Source organism: Argiope bruennichi, chromosome X1 (genome assembly GCF_947563725.1).
Source record: "Argiope bruennichi chromosome X1, qqArgBrue1.1, whole genome shotgun sequence".
NCBI lineage: Eukaryota > Metazoa > Arthropoda > Arachnida > Araneae > Araneidae > Argiope > Argiope bruennichi.
This window is the reverse complement of record NC_079162.1, coordinates 119,036,721-119,048,949: the sequence shown is the minus strand read 5'-3', so window position 1 is coordinate 119,048,949 and position 12,229 is coordinate 119,036,721. Positions and strand designations below refer to the sequence as shown.

At 29.9% G+C, this 12,229-nt stretch overlaps 1 protein-coding gene across 3 annotated transcripts in view; it reads left to right on the top strand.

The window, feature by feature from the left end:
• LOC129958657 (solute carrier family 45 member 3-like) overlaps positions 1-12,229 on the top strand; it is an 86,482-nt gene that overhangs the window by 53,377 nt on the left and 20,876 nt on the right. The window contains exon 1 of one of the 3 annotated variants that reach the window (XM_056071274.1): positions 2,118-2,157. The exons of the other annotated variants lie outside the window; for them this stretch is intronic. The gene's annotated coding sequence lies outside the window, so the exon portion shown is untranslated. Of the gene's footprint in view, positions 1-2,117; positions 2,158-12,229 lie in introns of those variants that run through there. 3 annotated transcript variants of the gene reach the window in all.

Below are 12,229 nucleotides of genomic sequence, written 5' to 3'. Positions count from 1 at the left end.
AATATGTCGAAATGTATTTTGTTTTCTATGTGTATATGTGCTTTCCTTTCAATTAGTTAATCAATTTTTTTAAATAATATTTTCTCTTGGATATTCTCGCACCCCCCCCCCCCTCTAGTGTGCTCGCGCCCCCCTAGGGGGGCGCGCCCCACAGGTTGAGAATCGCTGACTTAACCTATTCCAAATTGTAAAGAAATATTCTCTAGTGAATTAAAATAGTTTTAAAATTCTTAATTCTCTTACTATTATGCAACTGGTTTGTTTCACTTCATCGATAGCTCCCTATACATGAAGTTCTGAAAAGTGCTAAATGCATAATAGAATTGTAAAAATACAACCTTCACTATTCGGGCAGCTGTTATTGAATTACTGAGTTATTTGAATGTTGTTCCTCAGGCGGAGGGAATCATTATTTACCTTTTAATCTCCCTCTTAATAGTTTTTCATATGTGTTAATCCTCCCACTTATGATGAATATCTTTTACGAACGAATAAAAACAAGAATAGGGGATACTACGAAGAGGTCGTTCGAATATGACTTAACATTTTGTCTGGACAGGGATAGCCTGATTGGTAGGGCGTTGGGTTCACGTCCCTTGGGTTGCGAGTTTGAACCCCGCCGGTCGAAGACTCTCCTTGCGTGTAGTGGTTGGCTCACGTATAAATTTGTCGTGGTCGCGAAGTCCTCCATGTGGAGAGTAAAACCACTGGGGGTACTGGATCAAGGGTGATCGTTCTTTGATTCAGGTCTAAATTATGATCTGTGAATGAAATGCATAAAATGAAGTCCGCCCTGTAAAAAGGGTTGTGACGCGTGAGTAGCTAAGACATATTCTTGGCCCTAGATGGCTCTACTGAAAAACAAGAGACGCACCCTTGACTTAAAATCACTGACTTCGTCAGTGGGCTTGTCTATGACAAGTGCCATTAGAAACAATAATAAATTTTGTCTTCTTATGAATAGAACTAGAGAGAATATTGTTCCTTCAATTTTCTTGAGTACTTCCATAAGACTGCACGTTTTGTTTTTAATTTCGTCCTATAGCAGTAGGAATCAAAGGTGAATTTTGAAGCTCCTTCCTTTACTTTCTTTGATTAGAACGAAGTATAATGATGGACTAGGGTTTTGGTTTTAAGATCACATACCGAACCAAAATTTAAAAGTTTTTATTATTCTGTCGTTAAAATTATTTACTATAATGCTGCATTTTTGAATTATCACAATCGTATGTACGCGAATAGATAGACAATCAATGAATTCCTGGATTTGATTTAAAATTCGATACAAATCTAAGATTCTAATAATAAAATCCTATGTCAAATTTGATCCATCTGGTTTTTGATTTTTGAGTGATTAAGTTCATGTGCAGTATGAATAGATAGGTAGACAGATTTCAACCAAACAACAAATGTTAAATTTCGTTCAACCAAGACAGATTTCGTCCAAAATTTGATAGAGATCTGTATTAAATGCATGTCAAAGAATTAACACATACCAAATTTTGTTGTTTTTCAGTATTCATTTTTCAGCAATTAAATTCATGAAAGACATTAATCTAAAAAAAAAAATGTTTATTTCTGATTCATGAAAGTCTAAGACTGAAAGTTTATCAAAATCTGTAGGTCGAAATTTTAGATGGGTATAATACTTTTCCGTGATATATTTTGTGCCCAAAGAAACTAAAAATATATATATAAAACTATAAAAGAATCCTTATTTCCCAAAGATTTTGCAATACCAAATCAAGCTGAATCCAAATAAAGTTATAAGGAAACCATCATCGAGGGCAATATAGTTTATTGCGCAATGAGATAACCAAATAATATGAGAACTTCATTCATTTGAAATTCGTCATTTAATTTTGTTTGCAGTTTTATAAACATTCTACTCAACATGATCCATTTTTTAGTGCTCAAATAAAGAGTGAGCATTAAATAACCAGCTATAAAACACAAGTACCTTTTAAAGAATCTATAAGCTCTTTCACCCTGAGTCAACAGAACTGTGGATACTGTTTTCAGAGCTGTGTACAGCTGTACAACGTTTTCTAATTTGTTCTTGTACGGATATCTTTTTCTCCTGATAAATTAGATCTGCTGAAAAAAAGTTCATTTTTTTTGTGTGTGTGTAAAGTATCCATTGATTGAGTTTTGAAGGTAAATACAACATTTATTTTTCTTTACGATTTTATTGCAAATCTAGTTTTTGTCTATCGAAAACTCTACGGTTATTAACAGCACTTATCTCGTTTTAAAATTTTTGGCTCATAAAGACAATAATTTTGGTCATTTAGAAAGTTGCCTAGTTATTAAGAAAGGAATTCTTTATTTTGCTGATTAGGGATAAAAATTTTTAGTATAATTTAAAAAGATCCCTATGCTTTACCAATTCAAATTACTTACGCATTTTTTACATAGAATATAATATCTGATACTAGATAGACGTCCAGAATTTCAGTTATTCGGATTAATTTGGACCAGATCCTATCTGTATAATCAATCATCTGTGTAATTGGATAATTAACAAAAATATATTATTTAAAAGAAAAGGAAAGAAAATTTTCTTATAATATAATAATTGAATGATCTTAAAAGCATTCTTATTCATATTTTGTATAATTACATACTGTTTTAGTAGATATGTGTTTGAGTATATTAGCCGAAGGCATATGTTTTATTGTCTTTTAATAGTTTCTTTTTGAAAGATTTCGTTTGCGGACTTTCCCCCCGGATTTGCGGATTTCGTTTGCGGATATATATATATATATATAATATAAAAGCTTCTTAATGTCCTTCTAATAAACAGTCAGTGGTACTCCTTGGTCAGTATTTATTCTTTGATAAAAGCTGTAAAAAAGTAGTTGACTAAATCTGATAAACTTAAGAGAGCGTTACAGATAAAAGTCACAAAAAATACGCCGCGCGAAATGTTTTACGAGTTTTCAGATAAAATTCACCTGCTTTTATATTGTTTCAAAGACATTTACTTCCTGAACCTTTAAAACTAAATGTTTGAACGAGTGAAAGCCTGTTTAGAAACGCTGCATTTCAAATGACATTTTGATGTTTGAATATAAATTATTGTTTAAAATTTTTAAATAGATATCCTTTTTCGAAACCGTTAGCTATCAACCCTGAAAAGATTATTAGTTTTTGTGTAAAAGAATCGCTTTACTTAAAATGGCATTTTATTCCGCTAGTTGCATCTGTAGAGAAAATTCACATTTCTCAAAAAATGAATTATGTGGCCAGGATTTAAATGTTGCTGTAAATAAACGTATTCATATCATTAGATCCAAAGTTGGAGTTACGTCATAAATAATAATTTATCATGTATATTACATCAAATTTAATTGTAAACAAGATTTCTTATCAAAACTGTAATCAAAGTTGAATAAAATTCACTAAAATAAAATCATTTTTTTTTCAAAAACTGGAGGCTTCTTATCTCCCACAATCTTTCTCACATACTTCCACGTGGAATAAAAACTAAAGATAACTTTTGTAAACATGACGTTGTGTTGCTTATTTTCCTATCATAGTGAAGAATCTCGAATCTAGTAAAGGAACCTTTTGCCGCTTAAGTTTTTTTTTTTTCAATTTAATATACATCTACGATTTCAGTCTTCCTTTTGACAGATTTGATATAAATCCTTTATTTTACAAGAAGGACCACATGCCAATCATTTAATCTATTGTATTTTAGGAATAGAATTCCAAAATTTGCTTTATTTTAATCTGGGATTACGTAATATGTGATGATTCATCAACGTGGTTAGGTCGATTTTTTTGGCGATCATAATGTTTTTAAATAATTGTAAACATTTTTCTTAGTAAAAATATCTCGCTTGATAAATAAATCAATTCAAATAATTTAATAAATAAGTAACAATGCACAAGTTTTTAATCAATTTTTTTTATCATGTGATAAGTGAATTTAATTTTCTTATCAATAATATTCTTTTGATGGAATTTACGTCATCTGACCAAGGTTCAAAATTATAAAATTTGTTCTAAAATAGCCCTAGTATAGGTTTAAAATGGGATGTTAATGTAACTAAATTAAACTAAAATTTGATAAAATGTTTGCCAAAAAGAAAAACTGAGCTATAATTATATAGGTGCCAAAAATTTATTCCGTAATATTTTTGTATGCAAACTTTTTGACATCTTAACAACATTTTGCTTGAAGATGACTTAAAGTGTCAAAAAATTACATTAATTAAGACAATCAAAACTACTATATTTCTAACACTTAAAATAATCATCCATTAGGAAAAAAAAAAAAAAAAACTCAAAAGTATTCGATGAATTATCAAAAAACATCAGTTCAAGAAAAAAGGTTTCACAAAAAATTTATTAATCTTGGTGCAATATCATATTAGAAAATCAAGTATCTTCTGAGACTCATTTAAAAAACTTTATATAAAGTGATAATTAAAACATAGAAAAACTGCAGCAAAGAAACAGATTATTTTGAAAATCGTAATGCTGTATGTTTCTTTCAGTAAGAAATTGATTTGAAAATAGTAAGAGATCTTAGTGAAAACGAGAATTAAACACTGTTTATCAAGCTAAATTGTCACATGTCTTCATAACGTGGCAGACTACAAAAGCACATAATTCATAAAGACGTGTGAAGAAATCGTGAGTGTTTATATTTCTTCGTTTACTAGCAGCGATTTCCCAATACCATCAGTTTCACCACTTACAACTTTTACAGCTTTTATTCACGATTTTAATTAGGATGTGAATGCTTCTAATAAAATAAGAAGATATATCCTCTAATTTTTTATAAATATTACTTTGCAGAGCAATCAGTAACGAATAGTAAAATCATAAGTATACCAGAGACATTCAATGAAATTCCTTTGTTATTTATTCTTAGTTGATGTTTTGGTTTGAATTAATTTTCATTGGTTATGTATCAATTTGTAAACGTCAAATTCTTTAAAATACAGTGGACCGCGAAGCAGAAAAACTAGAAATAAATAGAAAAGTTTTCAATAAATATTTTTGTTGTAAGGCAGCACGTCCCCCCCCCCCCCGGCGACACCTCGAAATGAGGAAAAGAAGCTCCGGCATGGTGACTGGTTCCCGCCACCCTGGAGGGTACACGAAAAGGTGGGGGGTTGGCTCCTCCCATCGATAACAGGACGTACTTCCTAAAGGAAGGGTTGTACAGTGGCCGGTGATAGTTGTACAGTGGCCAACCACAATTCCCGCCAGTGTTGCTGTAGCGGCTGGCCGGTCATTCAGTTTTGTTATCCGTGTGCCTTCGGGTGAGTCGGAAAGTCATTGATATGACTCACGGCAGCACATCTTAATTGCGGATCGCAATCCTTAATGGAGCCCTGAAAATTCTAAAATCATGTCCTATAATCACATTTTTCATAATTCGTATGTAAAGGTTATTGACGAAATTGCCTTGAATTGGAAAGTTTCATTGAAATTTCCTAACGAAGATATTAAATCAATTATCTTCTGACAGTCATTTTTTTTTATTTATTTACTCTTCGTAGCATTTTTCATTATATATAGCGTCAGTAAAAAATTTTCTTGAAAACAGGAGTCGGAACATTTATCTGTTATGTATTTTATCCATCATATTTCTCTGGAGTCATGAATATTTTAGTTATTCGGGGTAAGTTCAGATTTTTTAATACTAGATAATCCCAGATTTATCTATTTTTTTTTTTTTTAAGTTGGCCATATATATTCATTTTTGATGCAATTCTGAGTTTAAAAGTCTGATAAATCCAAATCATGAGTTTTTCAGCAAATTTTATAAGATCGATAAAAATCTTAAATCATATTTCCAAATTTCCGAAAACAGAAATTAGAATTCAAAACCAAAGAAGATCTTACTGATTTATATATCTTATCTGGCTTTTTATTTTATCCTCATTGAAAATCAGAACTAATTCTTAAGAAATGTTTAGCGGTTTTAGTTTATATTAACGTCCCATTTTAAAGCAACACTAGGGCTATTTTATGACGTACCTCGTAATTTTGAGCCGCGGTCAGATGACGAGGAAGACACCTGAGCTGGAACCTCCCTCTCCAAACTTCCCACAGCAAGAGGATGGAAATTTCTAGTGGAAATAACTAATATCGATGTTAAAAATAATTTCTGTGAAATAATTTAGAGCATAAAAACAATTTTTAAAAATATGTCAGAAAGATTTATTATATTATTTTAAAATACTATTCGTTTTGCTATTTTATTCTTGATTCAATAATCATTTATTGAAAAATTCCAACTAATTGATCAATCATTATTTTGATTTATCCTTATTTATACTATGCTTAATGTATCCACATACGCTCAGAGACCATTTTAAGAAATATCTTTAAAATAAACACTGACATTTCATTTTATGATCATTATTGCAAAAAAAAAATTCAATTTATGCAATAAAAGATTTTTTAATAATCACAGGATTTCAAATAGCTAGATTTTAAAGTGTAATTTAAAGTAACAAAAATGTACAAAAACTTTGTGACTTATTAAAACAAAATTACAAAGATGTAATTACAAATAAAAAAAATATTGAGATATTTTCACCACATTTATCTGGAGAATGTACTAGAAACTAATGAAATTTTTCAAGCATATACTTCTGATAAAAAATAAGTGAACAATACAGAATTTTCATAATATTTATGCAACTGCCAACACAATAACGCATTGCAAATTCTAAATTATGATGCAATTGGGATTTTTCTGTTACTTCCTGTAGAGAATAGCAAATGAAATCTGCATGCAATGTTTGGAAGGGGTTTTAGTGAAAGATTTTGAAAAATTATATCACATGTAAAGGAAATTTAGGAAATTATTTGAGTAAACCCACATTAAAAATACAACAGCACATTTTTTAATGTAAAGTTTATTGTAAAGAGGGTTGTTGGTACAGAGCTTGACACTAATTAGTTTAAGATTCATTACATTTATGCACTTCATTTTCTTTTTTCTCCTCTTGGATATTTTTACTCTTTTTAGCCCATTTTTTTTCTAGCAAAATTTGTTGCAAGTAAGCGATTGACACTTCTATTTGTTCGCTTGATCCCAATTAAGAACAGTACGCCTATTAGCAGCTTTTTTTTTTTTTTTTTCATCTGAAGACATATTTAATTCTGCAAATAAAGCTTAAAATCCATTAAAACCTTTGTTAAATTACATAATTGTCATTTATATTTAATAGGTATGCCGGTTAAATACATTACATGTAATTAGAATTTACATCTAATGTCAAACCTGAAAATTTTTACAGGACCTCCTATTTTTAGATTCTTTTCTGTTTACACGTAAAAATAGGTTTAAAAAATAATTTTTGCTTAAAATATTTCATTCGGTATATTATTTTCAGATAAATATTGATTTTATTTGATTTACCTAATGTTGTATTTTCTAAACAGTAGCTGCGACAAAAAATTTTCTGACAACAATGGGATTGCGAAAAATGTTTCCATTTTAAAGAAAATCCCGAATGGAGGGGAAAAAATTAGGTGCTCTTGACTTAGAACATTTTTAGGCGACAAGTTTTGTTTTGTTTTGTTTCGTTTCGTTTGTTTGCTTGTCTTTTTTTTGTTTGTTTTTTTGTCATATAGTTTTATATTGGAGTTAAGATTTTTGGCTTATTTTTGTTGCCTTAATAATTTTAATAATAATAATTTTCCGTCACTCTAAATCGGTTCTGAATGTAAAAGATTTAAAAGCTTTGAAGTAGAAATTATTTTCTGAAAAAGACCAGCGGTTTATTTTCCGAAGTGGGGAGGGGGAGGGGTGGTTATATCGGAGTTATATAATGTTCTGATTTATTTAAATTATTATAGTAGTTTTGATAGTAATAAGTGGTACAGACTTTAAAAAGTTTAAAATGGAAGTTTTGAGGTAGAACGTTTTTTCTCAGAGTGATTGGGGTAGCACAAAATTCTGAGTGTAATGCAAAAAAAAAAAAAAAAAAAAAAAGTGCAGTGTTGCCAAATGAGTTAGTACTTGTTTGATCATAGTCGGATGTTTGTTGTCACTCCTTTTCATCAGCATTTATTCTACCACAAATGATCAAAATTCATTGAATATGCAACTTTTTCCAAATATTTCGAATCATTTGAAGGCCTTATCTTTACGTTCAGACTGCTTGGAAATCGGATTCTCCCAATGTTATATAAATCGCTGACTTAAGCAGGACACCAAATATAGTAAATGTTGAGCTTTCGTTTACAGTCGTGATTGATTTGTGATACAACCTGTAACTCGCTCTTCTTTTGGCGTATTTATGGAGTAGAATTTGCTGTTGTCCCTTAATAGCACCAAGGTAAAATATTCAATTTATTTTCAAAAACATATTTTATAGATTATTATGGAATAAATCATGCTGCAAAACATATTTATTTAGTTAAAATGAAATTGGAATAAAAAGGGATTTAAAAGCATTTCCTTTCGAAATTACATTCTTGCCTACGTATGGTTGACGGAAAGACTTATTTTACTACATCTATTTTCTCTTGCCTGATTTTATGCTAAAAAAATATTTATACGAGTAAAAAAAAATATTGGCTGATAATAGTCTGCTTTTCTTAGTTTTTTTTTTCTCTTTATTACTATTTTATTCTTTTTTTTTTTTAACCAACGAAAGTTTTCATCTTTAATTAATATTCCGTTTAGTAACTAGTTTTCTGTTTCAGCATAACTGTTTTTTTATTATTAATTAATTAACATTAATGTTCTCTTTCTTTAAATCGAGAGAATTGAAGGATTCCTTTTCTGTACTTAATATTAGTCTGTACGGTATTAAATGTTTAGTAATAATTTTATAACTTTCGTTTTGTTTCATTAAAAACTTTTTTCATAGTTCATTTCTGAATATTTCCTTAAACTCGGATTTTTGTTCTTCGTGGTATTTGGAAAATTTATGAAATTTCAAAAATTACAGCATTCATATTATTTGCACTCTTATAATTATACAATTTATTTCAGTTAATTTAATCCATAATAAAATAACCTGCGAATATCATTGAATGATTGAAATAGATATTTACATTGACCAAAGCAGGAGGATAATTCATCTCTAACTTAAAGAATAAGGTACTGTTTGACAACGGATTCTAAAACAATCCGCGATTTTGCGCATGCGTTAGGATGGGTTTAATTCCTCAAAACAGGGGTGAGAGGAAAGATGTTTACATTTAACAATAAAATAAACTCGAATTACTCGTAGACTGAATTAAAATAATACGGTCAGAAACGACACGATACTCACATACATGTGGGAAAAAAATAACTAATATTGTGAAAATAAAGGTCAAAGAATGCCGAAGAATTCCGGAAATGCGCTCATCTATCCACGTCTCTCCCGTTAATGAGATAGAATCGTCGAAAAGTGGTCGTCTCAGAATACTGAAACAACCAGTAACTGAGGATACTAAGACCAGTATCGCTAATAGGGTCACTTAGCGGTTTCAAAGCTAGTTTCAAATTTTGTCAAAAAAAAAAAAAAAAATGGGCCATAATTATCTTGAAAAGAAAGCTAAGAAGAGTCTACAGTTGCATCATTTTATGAATTAGCCCAATAAACCTTTCTTGTGAATGAAATCTACGTTTGCTTGCCTTCCAGAGCTTTCTGAATTTCTTGTTTTGATACCGCAAGCTTGCCTTTTTTTCTTGTAGTTATTGAATACAAAAAATATATTGTGCTATTGAATCTGAGAAGTTTTTCAAAGCTCTTCGATAAAATATAATAAATTTTCTCAAAACGTTTATATTTCTTACATGAAGACATTTTATAAACCTAATTATAAAGTAAGGTTGCTAGTATCTGCATGTTGTTATTCCCACATAATTCAAGAACTGTTTATTTAAACATTTATTTTGTTCTATTTCGTTGTATTTTATGCAGTTAGTTTCAAAGTTTTTGACCTTTTGAATTTTTTCAGCATTTAGAGAAACTTTTGATTTAAAAACTTTTTTTTTCATCTATATTCGAATTATTTCAAATTAAAATTTAAATTATTTAAATTGTTTTCAGCAGAATGGTGTCTTTGTATCATTACATTTTTGTTTAATTGGAATAAAATTGAGTAGAAATGGATTTATCTAGAAAAATAGGAAAATAGTCGAATTAATTTCAATGGCCATATTACTTTCAATAAAAGTTGTTATGCGAAATTTTAATTTGAAAGTGAAAATAAAAAGTTAAAAACAATCTTTTTAAAACTTAAAGAGGATAGATAATACGATTAACCACTGTATTTTCTTTTTTCAACATCACCCCAACCATCATAATTTTAGTTTAGGGTAAGAATGATCGTATTATCCTGAAGTACCTTAATCAGGATGTTAAGTTCTTAACTAGTTGTAAGTTTTTAAATTATCCTATGAACCTTCTTCGATGTTATCTCGACTTAGATTATTTATGCACTTAAATACAAAAAAAAATCTATTATTTTTAGATTACATACTTTTAGTAGAGAAAATTTTAAAGTACAAGGTGGTTATAATTAAAGTTGCACTTTGAAATGGTCTTAAAAGGAAAACTACTGGACCAAATGTTATCAAACTTCGTAATAGTTTAAAAGAGGTCATTTAGGTGTTTATTAGGTGTGTTAAAGGAGGAGCTTTGAAGTGTTCATGTAGTGCAATTTTTTATATCTTTGATTTTTATTTCTAGCCGGTATTGTATTGTCTGCATATGAGCAAATAAATGTGAAGTTTTGTTTTGGTATATCAATATGAAAAGGGAGAAAAGAGTTAGTCTCAATTTGGAATCCTGAACTACTCTTGCTTTGATTAGTTTTGTTTCGAATAATTCCTGATTGTGTTCTGATTTGGAAATGTCTGTCTGTTAAATATGAGTTAAATACTTTCATGAGGGGAATTGGGGTGTTAGCTCATTAGTTCTTGTAGTAATCCATCATTACAAACTCAATCAAGCGCTTTCTGAAAATCTAGGAAAAGAGCTCTTGTTTTTCTTTTGTTTCAAATCCTTCCCTGATATATTCATTAACTCATTAGATGACACTTTCAGCAATTTTTCTTAAAGAAAAGAGGAGAGAAGAGCTCTATAGCTGGTTTGTTTAGTTGGGTCTTTATTAGGTTTCAGAATAGAATTACAGTAGCTTTTTTCGTCTTTTGGGGAAGTTACTAATTGTCAAAATTTTATTAATCAGCTGATTAAGACAGAAAATTACGTAGAGAGGGCGATTCATTATCAATTTATTCTATTATTTGTTTCAGGCGTTTTGTTTAAATTTTTAATAATAGAGATAATTTCAAACGGTAAAGAGAGATTGATTTTATTAATTTTAATAAGGTAGTTTTGAAGGCACTCGACAGAGTTGCTTATCTTCAGTTCAGTTTTAGCGTGTGTGGGGGGTTGTTAAAAGTGAGCTGTGTTCCCAAGCTGTTAGCTTGGTAGTTCGCTGTTTCACGAACTGTTAAAACAATGTTGGCTGGACCGTTAATAGTCGGAATGACTTTTTTTCTTTTTATGACAGAGCGAATGTCCACAAAGTGCCATTTTCAATGTTGACATTAATCAATTTTTGGTGAAGTTTTCTTGTTCATTTTGGTCATTCAATTTTTTAAATTTGTTTATTCATCCGATTCATGATTATCTTAAATACCGGATTTCTCGTTTTATCATGCATCTTCCAAGTAAAAGTATACTAAGTATTCATTTTTTTTTTAATTGTTCGTTGAAAAAAGATTATTTATGTTGGTGTGGTATGGAATTTACATTTTTTGTTGTATTTAATAGTGTTTTTAAGGTTAAAGTAAGTTTAGCAATTTTTTCAAAGATACTCGTATTTATGTGGAGAATATTAGTGGAAAACTAATTTTTGTAGTTTTTTTCAGTTTATTTCCGTTTTATTATTATTTTCAGGCAGTGAGTATTTAAAACAAAAACTTAATATAATTGGACTATGGTTGGAACTTGGTTCAAGTGCTGAATGTATTTCGCATGGAAGGGAGAAATGCAAGGGTCTGTGGAGGATTATGAGTTCGGACCACATCTTTTGGATTCATTTAGAGCAAGAATTCGGAATCCTACTTGAGTGGCAAGGAACTGAAGAATGATTCCTCATGGTGAATCAATTCTTCAGTTCTAAACAATGAGGTGGATAAAAATTATTTAACTGCGACTAATTTGTAAGAGGTTCTCGCGATCAAATGTAGACATTGCATCAACAGAGTGGGAGATGTAAACGGAAGTTAAAATTACAGGAC